This window comes from Talpa occidentalis, unplaced genomic scaffold, assembly GCF_014898055.3.
Source record: "Talpa occidentalis isolate TD23 unplaced genomic scaffold, MPIMG_talOcc4v2.1, whole genome shotgun sequence".
In the NCBI taxonomy this organism is placed as follows: domain Eukaryota; kingdom Metazoa; phylum Chordata; class Mammalia; order Eulipotyphla; family Talpidae; genus Talpa; species Talpa occidentalis.
Window position 1 is genome coordinate 60,637,100 of NW_026555331.1, and position 24,216 is coordinate 60,661,315.

The 24,216-nt window shown below is 43.7% G+C and overlaps 1 protein-coding gene across 3 annotated transcripts in view; it reads right to left on the reverse strand.

The window, feature by feature from the left end:
* CHD7 (chromodomain helicase DNA binding protein 7) overlaps nucleotides 1-8,720 on the reverse strand; it is a 189,101-nt gene extending 180,381 nt beyond the window's left edge. The window contains exon 1 of one of the 3 annotated variants that reach the window (XM_037506252.1): nucleotides 8,376-8,720. The gene's annotated coding sequence lies outside the window, so the exon portion shown is untranslated. Of the gene's footprint in view, nucleotides 1-7,705; nucleotides 7,724-8,375 lie in introns of those variants that run through there. The other 2 variants (XM_037506276.2, XM_037506270.2) reach the window with 2 other exon arrangements.
* Nucleotides 8,721-24,216: the final 15,496 nt, after the last annotated feature.

Sequence of the window (24,216 nt, forward strand, 5' to 3'; positions counted from 1 at the left end):
CAATAACTAACTGCTAGTAGGTATGACCATTGTTGTTATTCTCAATGTTGTTTCATTATGGCTTCACTATGTGACTTCACTGCCCCAAACACTTTTAACAGAGGGAAGCCCTCACCCCATGTTTCCTAATTTAATCAAGATAATTTAGTCAAGATTTTTAAATTCTCAAGATGAGTCTGCATGTTTTTTCCTGGAAAAAAAAAAAAATCAATACACCTACAATTGGCCAAAGCTAAATTTCAAGCACAAACAAGGTCAAGTATACAAGAATATAATATACTGCAATTACAGATTTTTTTTAAAGTTCACCTTGAGGATCTAGGCCTAACAGTCTCAATATGTTGTTAGTTTCATCCATAAATAAAGTAATTTCTTGACCCATACACTTTAAAATACATCACCAACTACTGCATATTTTTTTTATTGTACACCTGTGCTCAAATTGATTCTATTATTCACTTAGTGCAATGGCAGGCAGTGCCTTGAAAACTAAAAACATGCTTATAATTCTACAAGCAACTTCTCGCTGTTTGTTGGCTTAGCATCACGTTAAAGATTAAAGGGTATTTCTTGTGTATGTTAATATGTACATTTGCTAATTATGTTTTAAATATCAACAGAACCAATTTTAAAATGTTTACATTTTCAGAAGGATAAAAAAGAGAACATCGTGCATATGAAAGGCTACCCAACTTGCCACAGAATGGGATGGGGAGGAGGATTAATTACCACACACCTTTATCAAATATACTGCTTTTAAGTGGAAGATACCAAGGAGACTATGTCACGTGTCAAAACTTACACATGTCTAATTCCCTGTCCTTCCCTACATGAAAAGTTGGTTGGGAACCCAAGTCCCATGTGTCCCTTGTCCAGCAAGTGTGGTCCTTCGCTGGTCCCAAATGTTTGAAGAACTATATGGTGGAAAACTCAAATCTGCTGCCTCCTCAGCCTCAGCTAAAGTGCACTGGGGGTGGAAGGGGAGGAGGGTACACAGGCCCCAAATAAACATCCTCTATTCTTCCACTAAAACCCACATCACAGGAACCTGTGTGTAGCTTTCCATTTAGAATCTACACCTTTGAGAAGGCAATGATTTCTTAAACCATAAGAATGCACTATTATGGACCAAGGAAGAGAAAGTATTTTTGAAGACTTTTAAAATTTTTTAAACTAGCAAGATGAAGAAACAGTATTAGAAACAAACTGCCACAGAGTGCTTGGCACAAGCTGATCTGAAGCTGAGTAAGTAAAGCAAACTTCTCTACCATTCTATCGCACAGAACTTTACTACACTTGAATTTTAAATTTAGCCAAATCATCACTCAAAACTACTAGAGGTGAGAGTAAAACTTGCAGATGAAGCACGTACCTGAATTAGGCTATAAAGTCACACAAGCCTGCCCACCCAGAAGAGGACAGAAAGGACCCTGGTGAACTGGACCACATCACCACGGCTACCAGAAAAGTCCATGAGGAATAATATCAATACAAGTACTCTCGAACTACATCGCTAACCAAAGACGATTTTGAGGAAGAACAGCTTCATGCACACTGGTCAAAAACTGATCTATCACAAAATGAATCAATATTACTGCCAACATAACTGACCAAAACAAAAATACAAACACTTCCCTCAAAAAAATCATTTCAAGATACATTCAGGATCTTCATAATTTGTCTCATATAACGTTAGAGTAAGCAACCTGAATTTATCAGTTAGCATCTCTCACTGCTACCAGTCATGCTATGTAAGCCACCTTTATAACAGTTGAACAAAGCGGATTTCAAGATAATTTACATATTAAACTGGCCTACACACCCTCCACAAAGAAAACAAGAAAGTTTTCTAATAAAGGATGGCATTTTCCTCTACAATTTATATAAGCAATGAATTCATTTCCACCACACCCATGTATGACTGCAACCAGCTCCTAAAATACTCCCTCCATGAAGGGCACAGATACCTGTTGGGAGACCAAGGACCCTGCCCGCATACACAATATAACTAGCAATGGAAAACAAGCCCCAAAACGTGGTAATACAAAAGAACAAAAAGTGGCTTTTAGCATATGATTCTCTTGTATTCCAGTCTACGGTAAGCAGACTACTCATATAAAATCTTACATATTGGGCAAGTAATGCTCCAAAGAGCTGCACAGTAAAGAAATAATATAGGTTACCTTCCCTCTTCCATTTCACTGACCCAAACCAATGGAACAACCCAACCTACATGGGCTCACAACACACCAGCATCTTTTGAGGGAAAATAACGGATTATTTTTGGAAAGTTTGGGAATGCCAGTATCAATGGAACAAGGGCTGAAACAACGGTATTACAGTCCATTATCAGCTACCTTGGTCATGTACTTCAGTAACTCATAAGCTTTCTCCTCTGGTTAACTGAGGCCCTGCCTCAGTGACTAGCACGACCAGCCAGTCAGCCAATAGGGAATATGCTAGAAACCTACATTCCCTGACATCTTCTTCTCCTTAAGAGTAAATCTATGCCCAAGTCCTCTTCACTGGGCCTTCTAATATTTCTTAAATCTATCCATTTTTCTCTATCACTAGGATTACCAAATTTGTTCAAACCATTGTGATTTCCCCATCCCACAGACCACAACAGCAAACAGGATGCTGTTCCCAACCTGCTCTTCCTCTGTCCCACCCACCAACTCAATCTTCAAAACACAAGTCTGCTCATGTCAAAATGTGCTTAACCTTCATCAGTGGTTCTGCTTTTCACTTTTTTTTAAAAAATCCAAATTCTGTTCATGTAAGCGCTGCCCAAGCTGGCCTCTACCTGTCTCTCGAGTCTCATCTCTGTGCAGATGAGACCCTGTGTAGATCTGCTGCCACTGTGTAGACCCTTACACCAACGGGCCCGCCAACAGGTCAAGAGCACTGCCCCATTCATCTCCCATCACTTAGATGAAAACGCTAAAGCACTTCCTAAGGGGTGACACTCCACACAGTTGCTTGTATCCAAGTCACTCTCCCTCCCACTGGTATCTAGTGCAGCATGTACAACACTGCAGTAGCTATATTTATGTTTCCTATGGTTCTGCTAAGTCTCCTCGTGCTCCCACTTGTATGTACAGTATCCCCAACTCATAGCACAGCACTTGCAGGTAATAAGTACCCAATAAATACTTGAATCACTGAACAAGAAAACAGATGAAATGGGAAAACTGATTCCAGTCCAGAGACACTAGTGCCAAGTCTGACATGTACAGTAGTGTGAGGATAAAAGGACCACTAAAGAAAGTGCCTCTCATTCTACACTGGCATAAACAAATGAGCTCAAGAACCAATCAAGCTTTTACTACCAAGTTAGATTGCTTCATTACTATTCTACATTATTTTTTTTTAAAGATATTGTTACTTTACAAAATGAAATCAGTTTCCAATAAAACTTTACTGAAGAAACAATCACGCTTGCAGTCACCTACCATTAGTTGAAAGGTGAGGGGGAGGGGGTCTAGTTATGGTAATGAATACATGCTTCTAAAATGAAAACAGTAATCAAAACTTGGAATAATTATCTCTGCATTCTTTTGATGGATAATCATAGTTTCAAAACAAAACAGAAAGCCTCCAACCATTACACGGTAGAGGTAAATAAATTATTGTTGGTTTAAGAACACCTTTAAGAGCTGTGTTACAATATGCTGTAGGACTCCTAAGCCAAAAGGTACTTTTCTGTCAGAACTAAGACAGAGAGTGAGACCCTCCTAAAAACAGCTCAGTCACCCAACAGACAAATCCAGCCTCCCTAGTACCAAGCAAGCTAGGTGCCAGGAAGACAACCATGACCAAGACAGCTCTGCAATAACTGGGTGACCAGACAAAGGCAGCTCATCTAATTAATCTCTCTGGGCTCTAGTTTCTTAATCTGTAAAATGAGAAAGTTAGACTAGCTCTCTAAGGTCCTCAATGCTCTAAATAACCAAAGATTCACTAATGATCATAAGATGAATTTCTATTTGATATGACAATATCTTTAATGATTTCCTATTTCTATGTATTATTTTTATCTCAGGCGTGTTTTCACTTAGAATGTTTAATACAGCAATAAATGCAAAACAAAATAATCATCATGTTTTTAGTTACCTTCACAGCTTTTAACTACCACCATAATCAGTTATGGACTTCTGCCATAATTACTACCCAACCTGAGTTATACCCAAATTGAAATAAATCATTATATCTTTACATTTTTGCAGAAAAACTAAGTGATCACTTACTCGCAATTCCTTTAATATTTTAACATTGTCTATCACCTTTGAAAAATCAAGGTTTTTTTCCAGAACTATGACAAAATAATAAAGTTTTCTAGAGAGGAGGGGAAATTTATCACCCAAATTAATAAAGCTATATAGTAGCTGCAGAAACCGGATCATTTCCACTACTACTAAATTCTGGGTTTCTCAGGGCACGAAAGGAATATCTTTTTTAAAAAAGATGTGCAAGTGTCCAGGTAAATGAACAAGACAACTGAAAGAGTCACACAGGGTCAATAAGATCCTGACTTCATCTTCAGCGCTGCCATAAATGTCCCTTTCTCCATCCTTTCAGAGAATTTAGCTATTTGATTTATATTACTTAAGTACTTGCTTGTTTACATGTTGAAGCCATTTGAATACTGAAATGAATCACTTTATTACTAAGCTGAAGTTTGAAGGGCCTTTTTTTGCAGTCACACACCTTGCTTATCCTTCGTGTTTTCATTCCTGCAATTCCCTATTTATGGATGTCCATAAGATGTCCATAAGGTGTTGGCTACCCAATCAGAAAGGTTATATATGGATAATGAAAGATGAAAGATAACTATTTCCAAAGCTAACCTTAAAAGTTAATGTGAGTATTTAGTTACCTATAGAACTCTCTCTCCTACTCAACGGTAAACTCTCTGAGGGAAAGCACTGCCTCGTGTCTGTTCTATATACTGAAAGCTTGCCAGTAATGACTGAATCAAAAGTAACTATACGGGTGGTGACTGTATAGCAAGTACACGTTCTTAAGGCCAGGGAATAAAGTGCTGAGGCCTAGGTGTGTAATAACTACTCTAAACTTGACATTTGGTTTGCTCTTATGGGTTACACAGCAGGTACATAGAAACTCAGAATGTATTCTCTCACAGATGAAAATATTCTTGTGCTTCTGATCTAATTACTTAAAAGCTCTATTACCATACTGACTGTGTTGATATGGAGGAAAAGCTGTAACGTTTCCTTGATAGAAAACTATAAAGGAACTCCTGTATTCATTTTAACTTCAGTCTCGTGGTAAATGTTTTAGACAAGGTCCTATTAGTCAAACTGATTAAAAACTAAACCAAATACAGATGAACCTATAAAAGTACTACTTTCAAACTAAGTTACTAGATGCATTATTTTTAACTTGACTTCCACCTTTTCGACTTGGAAAACAATGTTTGCGTTTTTAGCAATCACCTACGCACAACCTATATCCTTTCTCTACCCTATCCCCATTTCTATGCTGACACACAGCAAAGGAAGAACTTTTTAAAATTCATTTCAAAACAAGTCCATTGCTTAAGCCACGATAACTAGAATTTGGAATTCTTGTACCAGTCTCTCTTATATAACTTTCCATTTCTTAACTAGAAACTCATTTGAATCTTAAAAACCTACAGAATTCGTCAAGTTCCAATTAACTGACAGGCACAGAGGAGATAAACAGATAACAAGAAGAGAATATAAATAACAAAATCCACAGTGCTAGAAAGCAATCCTAACTCTTGAGTACCATGGTGAGGAAATTCACCTGTTATGAGTCTCACAAAAATCTATTATATCTCTTCATCAGGTTACCGAAGCAGGAGGGGGGGGGGTAAAAACCGTGTTTCCACAATTTGGCAAAATAAGAAAATTTAGTTCCTAAAATTTGCTGTAAGACCTCTCCCTTTCCAACTTTTTTCCACCGTGCAGATTTATCAAGGAAAACAAACTTTTTGTGAGAAAATCTGGAAGACATAAAATGTCTCCTACTTATTATCACCTAGAAAGGCAAACGGAGTCCTGCTCCGTGCCCCAAGCATCTAGCTTTCAGCCTCTTTATTATCATTGTCAATGAATGGGCCCCAGTCAAATGAAAGCTGCCATTTTAGGGTAAAGACTGGAGGGCTTCTGTTGTGCAACAGCAAGACAAAAACACTCCGCGACAGATGTACTCTGGGGGCTGGGAGACAGATTCAACTTCATAAAATCACTGCTCAAGTTATTTCTGAAATAAGAATAACCTAGTACTTACTCATTACTACAATCTAAATGGAATTATAGCTGTGATAAATCAGGTTCCCATGCTACTAAGGTCAGAGTCACTAAGATTTTTTTTTTTTGTCATCGTTAGAACAGATCTGTGAGGAAATAAAGAGAACTATTTTGATTTCAATTTGACTATTATGTACAGTGAGTACTCCTTCCTTCCCCTTATTGGGAGAGAACTGGGGGGGAGAAAACACTCAATCCTTTGAAAGGGATTGCCCACTGCAAAGGCGGCTTAAATTAATATTTTTAGAAAGTAAAGATCAGCTCTCCTTCACACATCATCTTTTTAAAAATAAATTTAAATACTTAATATATGCCAGAAGTCAAGCCCAGAGGATGGCCATATTTCAAGGTAAGTTATTTAAATCGATTGCTAGATAATATACAATGGGAAACTAAAAAGTATACTTAGCAAGTGGAGAGCTGGATAGTGTATCTAATTCTAGCAATTCAAAAGGAAACTCTCCATGTGGGTTGCTACTTTTCTTTTGTCCATTGTCTGTTCAGAAGAGGGGGGGGGAGGAAACTAGTTTAAAATCCAGGCGTGAACAGTCTCTAAAAGTGACCTCCGGGAAAACGGTCCGACCCATAGCAAGAAAACTCCCCGCGCCGCCCGCTCTACGGGGGCGCTCACAAAGCGGGCGGCCGGCCGGGAGTTTGGGGTGCGCTCCCACTGCGCGGGGCTCCTCGAGGCAGAGCCATCCGGAGAAAGGCGGCTCGGTAATGATGGCTGCTCGGGGCCGGCGGCTCCTTCCCCGGAGCCTCCCGACACCCGCCCCCCGCCCAATCCGCCGTCCTTCGCCCCCACCCCGAGGCCGCGCGCACCCCGCGCGGACGCCGACGCCCCGCACCGCAGCCCACCCGGCGCCCGCGCCCCCGAACCCCGCGGCGAGCCCAGTCCCGGGTGCGAACCAAACAAACAACGCGTCCCCCGCCGCCCTCCTTCCTCTCCCCGCTGACCGCTTGGCCTCCAGCCACCTCGGCCGCTCACGCTCCGAGCCGCGGCTCTCCGCGGGGGCACAGCGCGCCCGGGACCCCGCCGGGGCCACCTCGGGAGCCACCTGGTGACCCCCCCCCCGGCGCTGACCCCCGACGGGCACGGGGGCGGGGAAACCGAGTTGCCTCCGGGGGGTGAAAGTCGCTATTATGCAGCCGCCGCCGCCGTTGGCCCGGCCGGGCGGTGAGGTGGGGTCTGCTCCTCGCCGCGCCGCCCCGCGCCGCCCCGGCCGCGGCCGGGCTCCCTTTCTTCTCCTCCCCGCGCACTTGGGAGCCGCCGGGGAGCCCCGCGAAGCCCCGGCTCCGGGCTCGCAACTCCGCGCCCGCGGCCCGCCCGGGCTGGGCTCGGGACGCCCCCCGCGCCGCCCCCGCCCCACGCGGCGCCCCGCGCACTTTCCCCGCCGCCGACCCACCTCGCCCGGCGGCCGTCCCCGCGCGGGCCGGCGCCGCCGCGCCGGGAGGGACGCACTTTGTTCGCGCCGGTGCGGCCGCCGCTCCCGGCGAGCGCGGCGTGGTCGGGCCGGGGCGGGGGGCGGGGCGGGAGGCGGGGGCGCCGCCGTGCCCGGGCCGCCGCCGCTCAGCCGCCCCGCGCCCGCGCGCCCCTCGCCCGCCCGCACTGGAGTTGGAGCCCAACTTTTCCTCCTTCCTTCTTCTCGCGAATGGAGCCGGCAACTCGTGCTCGGCGCCGGCGGGAGGAAACGCGCTCGCGCTCCCCCGCGCGCAGACACGCTCCCTCCGGTCCCCCGTCCCCCCCCACGCCGGCAGCACAACAAAAAGCCATTTACATGCGAGGAAGTGACCCTCGGCCGGACCGCGCGCCCCGCCCGCCGGCCCCGCCGCCGCGGGCAAAAGTTGGGGCGCCGGGCGGCGCTCGGGGCGCGGGTTCGGGGCCCGCGGGCGGCGACCCGGCTGACACGGCGCGGCCGGCGCGGCGCTCCGGCCCGGCCCCGGCCCCGCCCGCCCGCGCCCCGCGCCCCGCGCCCCGCACGCGCCCCGCGCCCCGCGCGGCCCCGGCCCCGGCCCGCGGCGATTTCCTGCCGCCGCCGCCCCTCCCGGAGGCGCCCGGCGAACTCTCGCGCTCACCGGGTCGGTCGGGCGGGCTCCGCGCTGCCCCGCGCCGCGGCTGGAAACAAAACGCAGAGCGGGCTCCGGAGTTGGCTCGGCGGCCGCGGCCGGGGGCTGAATCCTCGGGCGCGGAGTTGGCCGCGGGCGAACGCGGCTCTGGCGAGTTTCAGGGTCTCCGGGTCCCCGGGCCGCCTCCCTAGCGGCGCTCCTTTGTGTAATTTCACTCGATTCAAGTTTAATCCGATAGTTCCCGAGCACGAGCGCGTCCGCACTACCACGGCTCAACCCCCGCGCCGCCGCCGCCGCCGCCGCCGCCGCCGCCGCCGCCGCCGCCGCCGCCACCGCTGCCGCCGCCGCCGCCGCCGCCGCGGCCCCAGCACGCCAGCGCCCGCGCGCGCCCGGCACGCCAGCGCGCGCCCGAGGTCGCGGGGCCGCGCGCGCCCGCCGCCGGTTCCCTCGGCGCCGCGCCCGCGCCCGCGCCCGCGCGCCGCCACCTGACGTCAGGCGCGCCTGGCATAATTTATGCAAGAATTCGGCCGGGGTGGCGGAGGCCGAGGGAGAGGCCGAGAGAAAGGGGGCGGCGCGGGGCTGCGGGGCCGCGGCTCGCGAGAGGGGGGGCCGGGCTCCACTTCCCGTCCCCGGGCGGGCGCGGGCGCGGGCGCGGCCGGCGGCTCTCCTCGCCCGCCGATGCGCGGCCGCCGCGCTGCTTTCCTGGCAGGGCTCCTCCGAGCGCTCGGCCGCCGCGCGGCAGCGCCCCGGGCGCGGGCTGGCGAGGGTGCCACGTTTCCCCGCGCGGCACCTTCTCCGAGCCTGGGTGCGCCGCCCCGGGGCAGGAAGCGGCGGGTCCCGGCCGGCAGCCGCGCCTCTGGCCGCGGCGAGGGGGCTGCGACGCTGCGCGGACGGCCGCGGCTGGAGCGGGTTGGCTGTCTCGTGTGTAATTATCCTTCAACTTGAAATTATTTTCCCACATGAAATGATTTGGAATGGACACGTTCCCTTTCAGATAGGCTCATCCTGCTTCTCCACACGGCTTTTCCTACCTCCTCGGAGACAGGGCAGCCGGTTCCACTACTAAATCAGAAAGTTTAACTAGATGGCGTTGATGTTGTTGAATTTGTGACCATGCCAAAAAAGAGAGAGCGCGCAATGGTTATGAAACAAAGAAATAGGTTGCGTGCCCATTATTAAACGTGTCGAGACTAGAATGTTTTAATCATTCTTTGGCAAAAAATAAATAAATAAATAAATAAATAAATAAAGGCATGTTTATAGGCTCTCCTTAAATATACGAGTCACTGATTCTAAATCTCTTCCCAGTACAAAATGAATGTTAAACCAGGAGAAAATTTTATTTTACAAATTTTCCCTTTAGGAAACAGATCTACAACATTTATTAGGCACGTCTACGTGGGAAATTCTGAGCAGTTACAACTCTTTGAAGCCGTCAATAATGGTACACCTTAAGACGATTTTATTAGTTTAAAAATTACATTTAATTTTAAATCAAGGAGGGAACTTATGTCAACCAAAAATTGGCCCATGACAGAGACAGCGTAGAGCGACTTACTGGTTTTGGACTCCAAGCTAAACAGAGAAAATTACAGAACTATGCAAAGGACACTTTATCCTCTTTACCACCTGTCGTGTTGACTGTAATCACACTATTTCTATTTGAACAAAAGATTAATCAAACCATTTTGTTATAGAACTACCACAAAACTCCATAATTAAGTTTGATTATCCTAGGCTTAATTACTAAAACATTTATTCTTTTTTTTTTTAAGATTGATTTATTTATGCATGCAAGAGATAGCTGGGGTACAGGCCAGAAATGCAGGAGGTGAGAGGATCCACCAGAGACAGAGCAGGGAACAGAACAGGCAGACTGACTGAAATACACTGCTGAGGGGGAGACAGGAGAGGTCTGCTTCACCATGTGGGTTGCTCCTGGCCCCCCCGGGGGATCAAATTCTTGCTGCAGTGGCTGCGATTGCTTAATAGTGTGGTGCTTAACCCCCTGCCCCACCAGGGAGACCCTAAAACATTTATTTTTGTAATAACAATAATTTCTAAATATTTGTTACATTATACTGTTATTTTTAATGCACTGGCTTTTATTTTCATCTTATATTTGAGTAGCATTTTAAAGACGTAAAGGTTTGATTCAAGGACTTTACAAAAAATTCACAGATTGACACTATAGAAAATATTTAAGATAAAACATTGGAAGCTGCTACAATCAACTTGTACTTATTTTAAAGCCCCATGTAATATACCAAAAATCAGAATTCTGAGGTAATTTTACATTTTCATTAAGTTTATGTCTCAGTGAAGGCATATGAAGAATACTTTGGGGTGTGGTATGTCTGTATGTATGTGTGTGTGAGCAAAAGGAAATATGAGAGAGAGACTGAAGATAGAACAAATGTCACAAAGAAATCACTAGTGCCTGACTATATTACAGTATATAAATGAAGTGTAAAAGGGATTATTTCTTATCTTTTACAATTATACATTGCCAAATATTTCAAGACATTTACAAACTAAAAAAAAAAAGACATCTACATATAGTGAAAGTATATTACAGTCAACCCTTCATCAAAAAATAGCATTAAGTGACTATGAGGAAGTCCCCTGTGCCCTTGTAGATTTAACTAGAAAGTTAGGAAACTTTCCTTTGAAACACATGAGAGATAGTAAAACAGTACAGCCAACATATATACAAAGTAGAAACAAACAGCCCCACCACCACTCTCTGACTTAAACTGTCCCTCTTCATCCCCACCACTATCCTGAGAGCCATCATAAGCAAGTCTCTAAGCTTTTACAAGAGATAGAGGTGTGGAACTTGAGGGCCTTGAAAAGCAGACAGCCTCAGGGGCAAACTCCTAGCAGCTCTGGCCTAAGTTGTAACTCTTACCCACCCACTCCACCCCACCCCACCCCACCCCACCCCACCTCACATAGACCCTTCAGCCTGGAATGTTTTCTCACCATATGCTTCACTATTGAAGTTTTCCCAAAGAGAATAATTTGAATTCACAAGTTTCCTCTTTAAGTATGCAAATATTTTAGGGAGCGATAAGGTACTCCTGGTCTTTCGGAGATGAGTGTAAATTAGTTCAATGGGTTGTTTTTATCCCAACACCTGAGACTTAACAAATTTAGAGATTTATTCCATTCATAACAACAAGTACCTAAAAGGTCCCAGGCATCTGTCTAGGCAAAGAGGTAAGAGGTAACAGTACCTAACAAAACAGTGCAAAATTCCTGACCTCTTGGGGCTTATAATCTAATGGCTTCTTAGTTTTGATTTAATGATAAAAGAACATAGTAATTTTGGAGTCTGAGTCTTTGAGGGAATAGGACCAGTTGAGTGCGCTGCAATCAGAGAGAATTAGAAAGGCACCAGGGTGCTGGTGGTTAGGACACTAGAGGATGGAGTAGATGCCAGCAGAATGCAGTTGAGGAAAACACCAAAGACTACTTAATCTGTTAAAAAAAAAAAAAAAGATTTTCTAGGTTCTATTAAATGAATGAAAATAATCTTGTCCAAGAATTCAGATTAATGCTAACTTGACTAGTTGAGTTGCATTATTGTTCAGACAAATATATATTTGTCTCTGGGAACAAACCCATAATATATCAACTTATATTAATGGGCGGAGGTGGAAAGGAGGAAGAAATGGGAGGATAACTTGCATAGCCAAAATAATTGAAAAGTACCCAAGCCTTGGAACACCTATGTAAAACTGGAGCCCTATCTGTTCTTCAAATGTTACAAACTTCAAAATATTACATAAATCATACTAACTCTAGTGATGAGGACATACTTCAATGCAATTTTGGAACTCATCTTTGAAACTGAGTTCAGAATCAATTTACAAATCATGGAAAATAACCGTAGAGTCATATCTTTTTTCCCTGTCAAAACTATATTGTTCGACTGTATCATTGACAAAATTCACATCTTAATGATTTTGAACAACTCCAAACTACATGTTTTGCCTTCAAATGATGATTGACTGCCATCAGAGGAAGAAAAAAAAAAAAAAGAAATGTATAGACATTCAGAGGACCAGAAATGTTTAAGAAAGCACCACAAAGAAAACCCGTAAAGCACTATCCTGCAGCTGATATAGCAATGATGATAACATTCCTCTATAATTTTTTCATAAGGGAAAGAATCCAGTTGGATATGTAAGCTCTCCCTCCTTGTTCCATTCACAGCAGCACCACGTGCTGTGAAATTGTGCTGGCAACCGCCATGATTAGTAAGAGCAAGCTATCAGGAATAGAGAAACCAATAAAGCCATTGCTGGCTCCCAAAGATAGCATATTTGGCTAAATTATTAGCCATGATTTGGGAAAAATTTACTGAGCGCCTACTCCGTGAAGACCCGATCAGCACTGAAGGACATCATCAGGCCCCTGTCTTCAAGGAGCTCAGAGCTGTGGTAGCATTAAGAAGAGAGTGATTCTTGTTGTCTGGGCAGTAGAAAAGCCTTCCTTGAAGAAGGGAGCTAGAGCTGGGTCTTGGGTGGCACAGGTGCTTACCAGAACAAGGAGAAAGTGAGGCATTCCCAACAGACAAAGAAGTCTAGTGTTTTCAAAACCTGGTGAGTACAGGTTATTGCAAGAGGTTTCACACTGAGTGGAAGGTGGAAGGTGTATCAATCTTCCTTCCAGTTCTTTCTCATCTGCCTAGCATAAGCTGGCTGTCCTTCCATTGTTCTCCTCAAAGGTGCCCATCTACATCAAAACTGATTTATATTAGGGCCTCCCTGGTAATGCAAGGAGTTAAGAAGCAACTGCAGCACAAGTTCAGTCCCCAGCCAGGGAGCTATCCACATAGTGCAGCAGACTGCTCCTGACTCACCTGCTGCTCCCCTCAGCAGTGTATTTCAGTCAGTCTGCCTGTTCTGTTCCCTACTCTGTCTCTGGTGAATCCTCTCACCCCCTCCACGCCACTGGACTATACCCCAGTTCTTGTATGCATTAAATAAATAAATCTTTTTAAAAAACTGATTTATATTATATTACAATTAATTCTTGTCCTATCATTTCATTGGGTTGCAAGCTACTTGGGGAAAATGACTGTAATGTCTTTTTGAATCCCTAGTTGGCACAGGGTCTTCCATAAGGAGGGTGCTAGCAAACACATACATATTTACATAAATGACATAAGTGGGGAAGTAGATGAGACTATAGAAGTAGATAGTGCTAAGGAGAGCTCTACACTTCACCTCAAATGTTTTGGAGAGTCATTGAACATCGAGGCAAGAGTAGCAAGTAGATGAGTAGTTGAAAAGATCACTCTGTACAATGAAGAATGTTGGAAACTAGAACTGAAGCAGGGGGGACCTCTTAAGATTAAAACACAAATGACCAACTTCTTTGTTTTACTCAGGATCAATAGGGTAATAAATGCTTGTCAAGTGGGCTGCCACCCACCATGGCAGAGAAGGCAGAACTGAAGAAACACGCCACCCTGTGGTGGAGGAAGGCAATAGCTCACACAGGAGGAGTGAGGGTGCAGAGCACCTAAGTAGCAGTTCCAATGTGACCTTGCCCCAGCCTGGAACAAACCACTTCCCCCTCTTCTCCCCTCAGTTGCCAGCTCGAATATTCTGTGACATGTCACCACGCTATCCTAAATAATATCGAGAAAATCTCTCATCATCTCTATTTCTAGACTAATAAATGGAAATTTGTAGTGCTAACCTAGCCAATTACATATTTACAAACACTTGATGTGGGAAAATACAGTGCATTATTCATTCAAGAGGTATTGAACACTTACTGTACGTCACACACTGTCTGGGTGCTGCAAACACAAAAATAAAGCCAACCCTCTGCCCTGGAGGAGTTCTCTGAATCTGTGAAGAGTGACAGACATTTAAGCATGTCATTACAATTAATATGTGTACAATCGTGGTAATATTCCACAGAGTGATAGCTCAGAAGAAGGGATGACTAATTTTGCTTCTGCCCGGATAGGCAAGGAAGGCTTCACAGAGGATGTGACATTTAAACTGAGGCTAGAAGGACTCTGCAGATGGAGGGGTGGGGAGGTACTCTAGGCAGAAAAACTGTCTAAGACATCCATGGGGCAGATGGCTAGTGTCGCACTGCCAGCAATTTGGCTCACAGCACAGCATACACAGGCATGGAACAGGGAACAAGGATGGAAATAGAAGTAGAGCCAGGTCAGGAAGGGTTTTGCAGCACATTAAGAAGGCTTTACTTTATTCCTTAGGTATCAAGAAACCTTGATACCTATAGATGCGTTGGCTATGTGGCCCAAACCTCAGAGCAGGGAGACAATGAATAGACATTGCTGATCGCCAATGTACCACATGACAAAGCCCTTCACCAAGGCAACACTCAAGGTAACAGAGACAAAGGAATATATGGACGACATATATTTCATAAAATTTGGTGAATGATTATTGAAAAGTGAATGAAAGGGAAGAGTCAAGATCCACTTCTAAGTTTCCTCTCCAAGTGACTACTAACTAGTTGTCACTAACCAAGATAAAAGATAAGGGGCAGGAGAAGTTTATACCTTGGTGTGGGAAATTAAGGTAGTCTGTGGAGCACTCATTTGGGGATGCCCATTATGGGAGAGATGGAAACTCAGAATATCGATCTGGTTTCATAATGCTCATTTAAGAATTAATCTGTCTGAATGATACGGAAATATATCGGAATGAATAACATTGCTTGGAAGAGTGAAAAGATGGGAGGAAAGCAGCAGTGTATTTCAGTCAGTCTTTAAAATGTGCTTTCAGCTATTTATTACTCTGTATTAAACCCATCCCCAATTTAGTAATGTCAAACAAAAAGGTAATATTCTTCTGGCATTAGACTGGGGTTTGGGCTTACTGGGAAAGCCTGGAGGTGTCTATCTCTATCTCTATCTCTGTCTCTGCCCCTGCCCTATCCCTATCCTTACCCTTACCCCTATCCTTATCCCTAGCCCTAGCCCTACCCCTATCTCTACCTCTATCTTTATCTCTATCTCTATCTCCCCTTGTTCTTTCATCTCAGTCATCAGATGACACATGACAGCCTCTGAGGAGTGTTCCAAGAAGGCAAGTTCCAAAACACAAGTATTCATCAAGCTTTTGTTTGCTTCCTGGTTTTAGATATTCCATTGGCCAAAGCAAGGCGTGTGGTCAAGCCCAGTATCATTGTTTCTTTTTTTTTTTTTTTTTAAGATTTTTTTATTTAATTATACCAGCACTGGGTACAGTCAGAAGCGCAGGAGGGTGAGAGAATTCACCAGAGCCAGAGCGGAGAGCAGAGCAGGCAGAGTGACGAAGCACACTGCTGAGGGGAGCAGCGGGCAGCAGGAGAGGTCTGTGCGCCATATGGGACCCTCGCCCGGGAGCCAGGGCAGCCGGGGATCGAACTGGCGCTACAGAGGCTGTGGGCAGCTTCACAACCCAGTGCTCAACTGCTGCGCCACCAGGGAGGCCCCCCAGTATCAATGTTTCTAGAGCAGAAAACTGCATGTCTGCCAGAGGAGTGATCCTTTGGGGAAAATATTACTTATCCATGTAAAACATGTTAAGAGTTGGGCAGGAAAAAATAATAAAAGGCAACAGCAAAAAAGAAGCCACTGAAGACAATTCATGAAGATTGATCTGAAAGGAAAAATAAGATATTAAAGGGGGAGAGTTTCTAAAAGGAAAGGGGAAATAGTGCCATATGTCACAGAGAGAACAAGCAGGGAAGGAGTGAAATGTGTTCATTGGATTTGATCTTTGTTAACCATTTTGGTTTCAAGTGTTGAGGGGGAAAGTTAGATTGCAGATGGGTGAGAAAGTTCACGGGAGATGAGGAAGTGTAGGCAGTTGCTATAAACTTCAGACTCTTATTAGAAGCCTGGTTATAAAATGCAGAGATGGAGGAGAACTCATATTAAAGAGCGGGTAGTAGTTATGGTTTTTAATATCAGGGTGATAAGTGTTACTTTAGAGTAAGAGATAGGGAACAGGGAGAGAGCAAGGCTAACTACGCAGGACAGTAATGCTTGGGAGAAGGAAGAGGTGGCCAAACTTGGGGTTGACAGAAGGAGTGACACCTGTTTTTCTGAAGCCAGAGAAAGGCTGGTGAAATGGCAGTCGGCTTATAGGTCAGGATAGAGAGAGAGGAAAGAAATTTGAACAAACTCACTTGTAATAGATTGTATTTATTCTTATTCACTTGGTGCTTAGTCATCTAGTTGAGATTGAAAAGTTCTCTGGATGGTTGAGATTTGTGGAACTTATTCAAGTTTTGGAATAGTCCCTTTGGGGAAGAAAGAACTACAAAAAATAAAGTAAATGGACTATCACTGAGTCCTGTGACTACTTGAATCCTGAGTGGAGTTGCAAGTAGCACCAGAGTGTTATGCAACTTTCTTAAGTGATGTTGACTCTTGCCTGGAAAATACAAATGGTGAATTGGCAGATTCACCTAGGGGAGTCTTTGTTTCTGTGGAGATACAGAAGGATAGTTGGCCACATAGCTAGAGTAGGGCCCAGGGGCACTCTGGGCTTGCATTGTTGCAAGAACCATTAAGTAACCACAATCCCAGGTCCTTTTTTTTTTTTTTTTAAAGATTCATTTATTTATGCATGCAAGAACTGGGGTACAAACCAGAGGTGTGGGGCGGGTGTGTGTGAGGGGATTCACCAGAGACAGAGTGGGGAAAAGAACAGGCAGATTGACTGAAATGCACTGCTGAGGGGAGCAGTGGGTAATTCAGGAGAGGTCTGCTGCTCCATGTGGGTAGCTCCCTGGCTGGGGATCAAACTCGTGGTACAGTGGCTGTGGACAGCTTCGTAGGCTGCATCTTGACACTTTGCGCCACCAGGGAGGCCCCCAGGTCCTTTGTTTAAATGTAAGACATGATTTATATGTGAATACAGTATGATAGAGAGATTTCTGGCCATCTCAAATCCTTTTTTTTTTTCTTTTGGAAATAGTTTAGCAACAACAAATAAATAAGCATGTCTCTTGTCCCTTCTATTCCATTAAGTCCCTAGGGAGTTTGTTGGTTCATTTGGTCAGATTCCAGTTTCAACCATGCAAGACCTTGGACATTGTTTTTGTTCTGATGATCTCAGTAAGTCTTGATATCACACAGTGGGATATAATATTATCATTGCAAGTTCCTATAATTCTAGGTTAAACTATGTCAAACTCAGTCCTGTATTTTGACAAATAAAATGACAATAGGTCATAATATAAGGTTGCCTAATTCCATATCTTAAGACACTGGTTTAAGTCTGATTCAGCTATCTGGCAGTAACTATTGCCAGCACATGATACTCCAATTCTCTTCCTCCCTGGGCAAAAAAAAAAAAAAAAAAAAAAAATCACAGTGCATAGAATATTAGATTTGGTTTTTCGTGTACATATAACCCCCCTTTATAAATAAGGACTCTGAGGCTGGAGGGGTTGCCCTGCTGTGAATGACAAAAATGTTCTTGAACCCAGGACATTTGAACCCCTGAACAGGGCTCTACACCACACTGAAATTACAAAATTACAAACACTATTTGTCTTTCTCATTTTATGCTGTGAACTCAACTACTTTACATCCAACCATTTACACCTTTCTCTGCTTTAAGGCAGGTGGGGGGAACACGGACTTCACATTTGTCAGGAAATTCCTCACCCTACTTTTCACAAGATCTTGCCTTAGGCTGCAGCTCCAGATAAGACTAACTTGAGACAAATTAGGCAACCAATTATGATTAATCCCCTCTCTGGGGTTGAAACACTGACTCCCCTCCGCCTAAAACTGCTCCATGTTGAAATGTGGTCATCATAGGACACACACATTCAGTGGACTACTCAGAGTTTGAGAGGTCGGCTCTTCGCAGTGCCTAGCACAGCGCCTGGCACACAGGAGGTGTGAATGAATGCTCATGGAATGAGTGTTGCATTGTATGTGCTGGGACTACTGGACACAGAAAGGCAAAACTACTTTTTAATATATCTTCTGTGTACTTGAATATAAAGACAGACCTTCCAAATTTTGCCTTAATTTGTATCGTAACATAGTTCACTTCCACTGAAGTAATTACTTTGTAATATATTTATAATGTGTTTATCATATGATTGAGCTGCTGTACTGGGCTTTTCATTTAAAAGGCTAGCAAGGATTCATATTAAACCATCTCCTAAGCTCCTCTCTGGAGATTCTCCAGTCTGTTTTACTGCTGCTAACTTCATTCATAGGGCAGACATTCACAGGATCAGAAGACAGAACAGGACACAGAGCTGCACCCCCACGCACCTCCATTCTGTGCAGTTGTAGGACTCTTACAGCCATTACCCTTGAGTCTCCTGAGTCATATGGTCTACAAATTAAGCATGATTTTACATGTTTCACCAACAGCCAATTCATTTATTAACTCCCTCAGGAAATAAAATGTAATATTTGTGAACCTAACTTGCAGAGGGTAAAAGTTCTTAAGTGTTCAGAGATAATATCGCAGTGGAAAAAGAATGACTGAACTTTGTGAAACATCACCAAATAATGTATATGTTTTGCCTGCCTCATGTCCCTTTAAAACTTTAAATATAGGGCCTTCCTGGTGGCAGAAAGGGTTAAGTGTCAGCACTATGAAGCTATGCAGCCACTGGCCAGTGAGGTGACCCACATGGTGCAGCAGACCTCGCCTGTCTCGCCCACTGCTCCCCTCAGCAATGTGTTTCAGTCAGTCTGCCTGTTCTGCTCCTCACTCTGTCCATGGTGAATCCTCTCACCCCCTGCACCTCTGGCCTGCACCCCAGCTCTTGTATGCATAAATAAATAAATCTTTTTTAAAAAACTTTAAAAATAAAGTACATGTAATATAAAATACATCATTTTTAACCATTTGTAAGTGTAAAGTCAATGGCATTAAACACATTCAAAATGTGTAGCCATGGGCCTCCTTGGTGGTGCAAGGGGTTAAACACAGCACTGTGAAGCTATCTGCAGCCTCTGCAGCAGGAGTTCAATCCCTGGCCAGCCAGGAGCTACCGACATGGCACAGCAGACCTCTCCTGACTTGCCCGCTGCTCCCCTCAGCAGTGTATTTCGTCAGTGTGCCTGTTCTGTTCCCCGCTCTGTCTTTGGTGAATCCTCTCACCTCTGGCCTGTACCCCAGCTCTTGTATGCATAGATAAATAAATCTTTTTTAAAAATGTGTAGCCATCACTGCTACTCCAAAATGTTTTCATCAACCCAAACAGAAACTCTATCCATGAAATAAACACTCCTTATATCCCCTGTGCCCCAGCTGCTCTTAACCACAATTCTATGTCCCATCTTTTTCAATTTGCCTTTTCTAGGTACCTCATGTAAGTGGAATTACGCACTGTTTGTCCCTTTGTGTCTCATTTATTTCACTTAACATAATATTTTCAAAATTCATTCATATTACAGCATGTGTCAGAACTTCCTCACTTTTTAGGGCTAAATAATACTATATGTATATAACATACTTTCTTTATCCAATCATATGCTGATGGAAACTTGGACCATTTCCACCTTGCAGTGCTTATGAATAACACTGCTATAAATGTGGACGCAGCCTCAACTTTTTAAAGCCAAGGTCTCATCCAACCAAGGTCCTGACACTTATAATCCCTCCTTCCCTAAGACCAGCTCACGCCAGCTCCCCTTGTCCCTTTGCCCTCCTGGAGCAGAACTGAGATTGGCTTTCTGTGCACCGCCCTCCCCGTGCACTCTATCTTTGGAGTGGTTCTCTTGGTCCCACGGATTACCTGCTCTTGTCTCTGAAAGTGAGAACTTGGCTAGACCGGATGCCTTCCCCGGAATCTTCTATTATGGGATCTGTACCCCTCAGTTGGTTTTTCATGAGTTAAAACTTAGTATGCCTCAAGTTCAAGACTTCCCAAAACTTGCTGTAGATAATACCATTGGTACATTATTACTTGGGAAATGTCGATGAAAGACAGAAAAGGTTGAATGGATAATGCTATACAACTTTCTCAATTTACTCCTAAAGTATTTTTTATAAAATTATAGTATTTGCTACTTGACTACTTACTGACAAAAAATTTATAATCATTTATTTGTTAGACTTTTCCTATGTGAAAGGTGCTAGACTCTGGAGAATATATTAAATGTTGACATGTTCCCTCTAGTCCCTCAGAAAGAGTGCATTTCATCAGAGAGATATGGACTATGGTGTCAAAAGTAATCAAATAAATTATGGCTTATCTTTACATTAGAAGCTACACAGGTATTAGAAAGATTGAGACAGATATTTATGTACTGCTCTGCTATAACATCCAAGCAATACTATTAGGTGAAATTTAAAAGCCTAGATGCCAAAACATGTATATTGTTGATCCACAGTTGTGGGGGGAAAAGAAGGAAGGATTTATAATCACATATACATTTGTATGTATGTACATATGTGTGTATTTATGTGTGTGTTTGTAAAGACAGTAATATGTCTGGAACGATACACAATGTGTTAGCTATAGTTGCTGCCTCTGAGGAAACTGCAGATGAGGGAATACATTTTTCCTGTACAACCTCTCTCATACGCTTTAAATTTTCTACTGTGTGCACATTCTTTCAATGTAAGAACTGTTGATAAAACTAACAATGGGGCTTCCCTGGTGGCACCAGGGGTTAAGCACAGCACTGTAAAGCTATCCTCAGCCACTGCAGCATGAGTTCCATCCCAGCCAGGGAGCTGACCCACTTGGCGCAGCAGACCTCTCCTGTCTCGCCCACTGCTCCCCTCAGCAGTGTATTTCAGTCAATTCGCCTGTTCTATTCCCCACACTGTCTCTGGCGAATCCTCTCACCCCCCGCATCTCTGGCCTGCACCCCTGTTCTTGTATGCATAAGTAAATAAATCTTTAAAAATAAAAAACTAACAATGAAAAACTGTGTGGATAGTGACAAGCGAATAGAGTGCAAATAATATGAAAGGCTCTCAGAGGAAGGGAGGCTTGCTCTAAGCTGGGGCAGTCAGGATGGTACTTGGGATTTGAGAAGGATTTTGAAATGACACAGGATGGTTAGGTTATAGGGAGGGACTATGGCCAGGGGAGTATAGGACTGAACAGCATTTCAATTAGAAGGCACAGAATAAGCAAAGTCAGAGTCCTGTGAGGTAATTTAATTGTCCTTTGCCTGGGTGGAGAAATGTAATAGTATTTTATTTACTTAATATATACACTGACTCATCCCAAAATGCATTTTAAGAAGCTTATAAGGCAAATAACAATGCAAAATAATTCAAGTAGAAATATCAGCTGAAATCAACCAATTATTGAGCTTTTAAAATATATCTGAGCCTCCTGATAGCCAGAGTGAAAAAGGAAAACTACAAATACAATAGAAAGAAGGATAGCAAGCTACTCTTCGAGAACCAATTCTTTCTGTCGAATTATGTGAATAATGTGTCATGTGGGAATTCAGTAGGGGACACAGAGTGGGGCCCTGCACAGTGTCAATACAGACTTAGGATGATGTTCAAGAGCATCTCGAAGAACTACCTCAACAGAGTTATTGGAAGAATAGATGAATATCATGTCTCCTAGAGAAATTTCCTGACTCTCCCTCTCTCAGCTGGGAGTGATTTGTGTTACTAGGTATTTGTGTGTTTGGCTTGTTATGAAAACAGAAGAGCAGGGGACTTGAGGTCTGGGCCTGGGTGACTGACATTGTGTATTACTGGTCAATGACCAGTCACCTGTTGTAGTGCCAGACAAATAGGTAGAAGTGTGAATATCCTATTAGGAAAATTGAGAAACTAGCCAGCAACGTTTTGCCAGGGTGACAGATAATTTTCCTATTCCCTAGTGTGGGGCCAGAGGTATCCCTTGAGACAAATTCAGGATTATCTTCAGAGACAAGCCTTGCTTATTCCAGTGCTCAGACAATTGTTCATTTGACTCTCCATATTCAACTTTGAAAGGGGATGTCAGATATGACATCAGTTTAAGCATTATCAAGTCAGTTAGTTTCCACTGCTAGGAGGAGAACATGTAATGCTCAACAAAATGAACTGTGTGGGGTAAGCTGGCAATTTATGTCGCAGCCAGGAATTTTGGAGTACAACAATCTCCCCTTATCAGAGAGGGTTACTCTCCAAACCCCCTATGGCTATCCACAGGCATGGATAGTAATAAACCCTATGTATGTTGTGTTTTTTCGTATACATGCATACCTACAATAAAGTTTAATTTATAAATTAGGCACAGTAAAAGATTAAAACAACTAATAATAAAATGGAACAATCATAACAATATACTATAATAAAAGCTATGTAAATATGCTCTCTCTTTTTCTCTCTCTTATTGTATGCAATAGTTTCCATTTTCAGACTGCAGATGACCTGGGGTAACCGAAACTGTAGACAACGAAACCTCAGATAAGGTGGGAGTTATTATACTCAAAGAGACTTAGACTTTATCCCCTAAGTGCCAGGTAGCTAGGCAGGTCTGTGAGTAGGAGGTACGGAATAAGGAGCATGTGATGTTTAGGCAGGTACTCCAGTGGTCATTTATAGAATGGAACTGAAAAAAAAAAAAAAAAAAAGCCCAGCAAAGAGGGTGTGAGAATCGTAAAACTTTCAAAGCCTGTACTAGTGTAATGGGTGTGAAAATCAATAGCAAAGGATGCTAACCTCTACAGAGAGGGAATTGTCAGATTTTCGTGACTGAATGTGGAAAGCAAGGAAAGTGGAGGATGGCTCAGGGACCTGGAGCCCAAGTGATTTAAAAAGACAAAAGAAACATTAATAGAAACAGAGAAGGTGTCAAAAGAGAAAGCATATATGAAAAAAGATAAGTTTGTTTTTCGATATGTCTTCTATAAGATGATAGCAGAATATTCAAGTGAAATCATCAGGAAGCTGGCTGAAGATAAAATAATAAAGCTGAATACAAATTTAAGAACTACCTAATAAACAAGATTCCAGATGTAAGTACATAATTTTACCAATGAAGGGCCTCTCTTGTGACCTAGGTGTTAAGTCTCAGTGCCATTACCACTACGACATATGTTTCCCAGGCCAGGGAGATGACCCACATATGGAGCAGCAGACCTCTCCTGTCTTGCTCACTGCTTCCCTCAGCAGTGTATTTCAGTAAATCTGCCTGTTCTGCTCTCCACTATGTTTCTGGTGAACCCTCTCACCCCCAGGACCTTTGGCCTGCACCCCAGTTCTTCTATAATACAATAAATAAATCTTAAAAAAATTTTACCTGTGAAATCTTGGGGAAAAAAAAAAGAAATTGGATCAAATCATACCTCTAGGTCTGATTACAGTTTACTGGAAATTTGGGAGGTGGGAGGAGGTGGGGAAGAAAATATTAAAAACTGCAGAGATGTCATCAGTAAAATCTAGAATGTGGAGTATTATACAGGATAAGTGAGCTGCGGGGTTTTTTGTTTGTTTGTTTTTACAAATGTGTTGCAAGGGGCTGGAAGGGGGAAGAATATAAACATTAAAAGATATTTAAAGAGGGCCTTCCTCCCTGGTGGCACAAGGGTTAAGTCTTAGCACTATCATGCTATTGCCATTGTGGCCTGAGTTTGATCCCTGGCCGGGGAGATAACCCAAATGGCATGGCAGACCTCTCCTGTCTCAACCACTGCTCCCCTCAGCAGTGTATTTCAGTAGATCCTCCTGTTCTGCTCCCCACTCTGTCTCTGGTGAATCCTCTCTCCCACGCCCATCCACACACACCTCTGGCCTACACCCCATTTCTTGTATGCATAAATAAATAAAAATAAATCTTTAAAAAAAGATATTTAAAAAGTCACACCAACTAACTAAATAAAATTTGTGAACCTTATTTGGCTCCTGGTATGAACAAA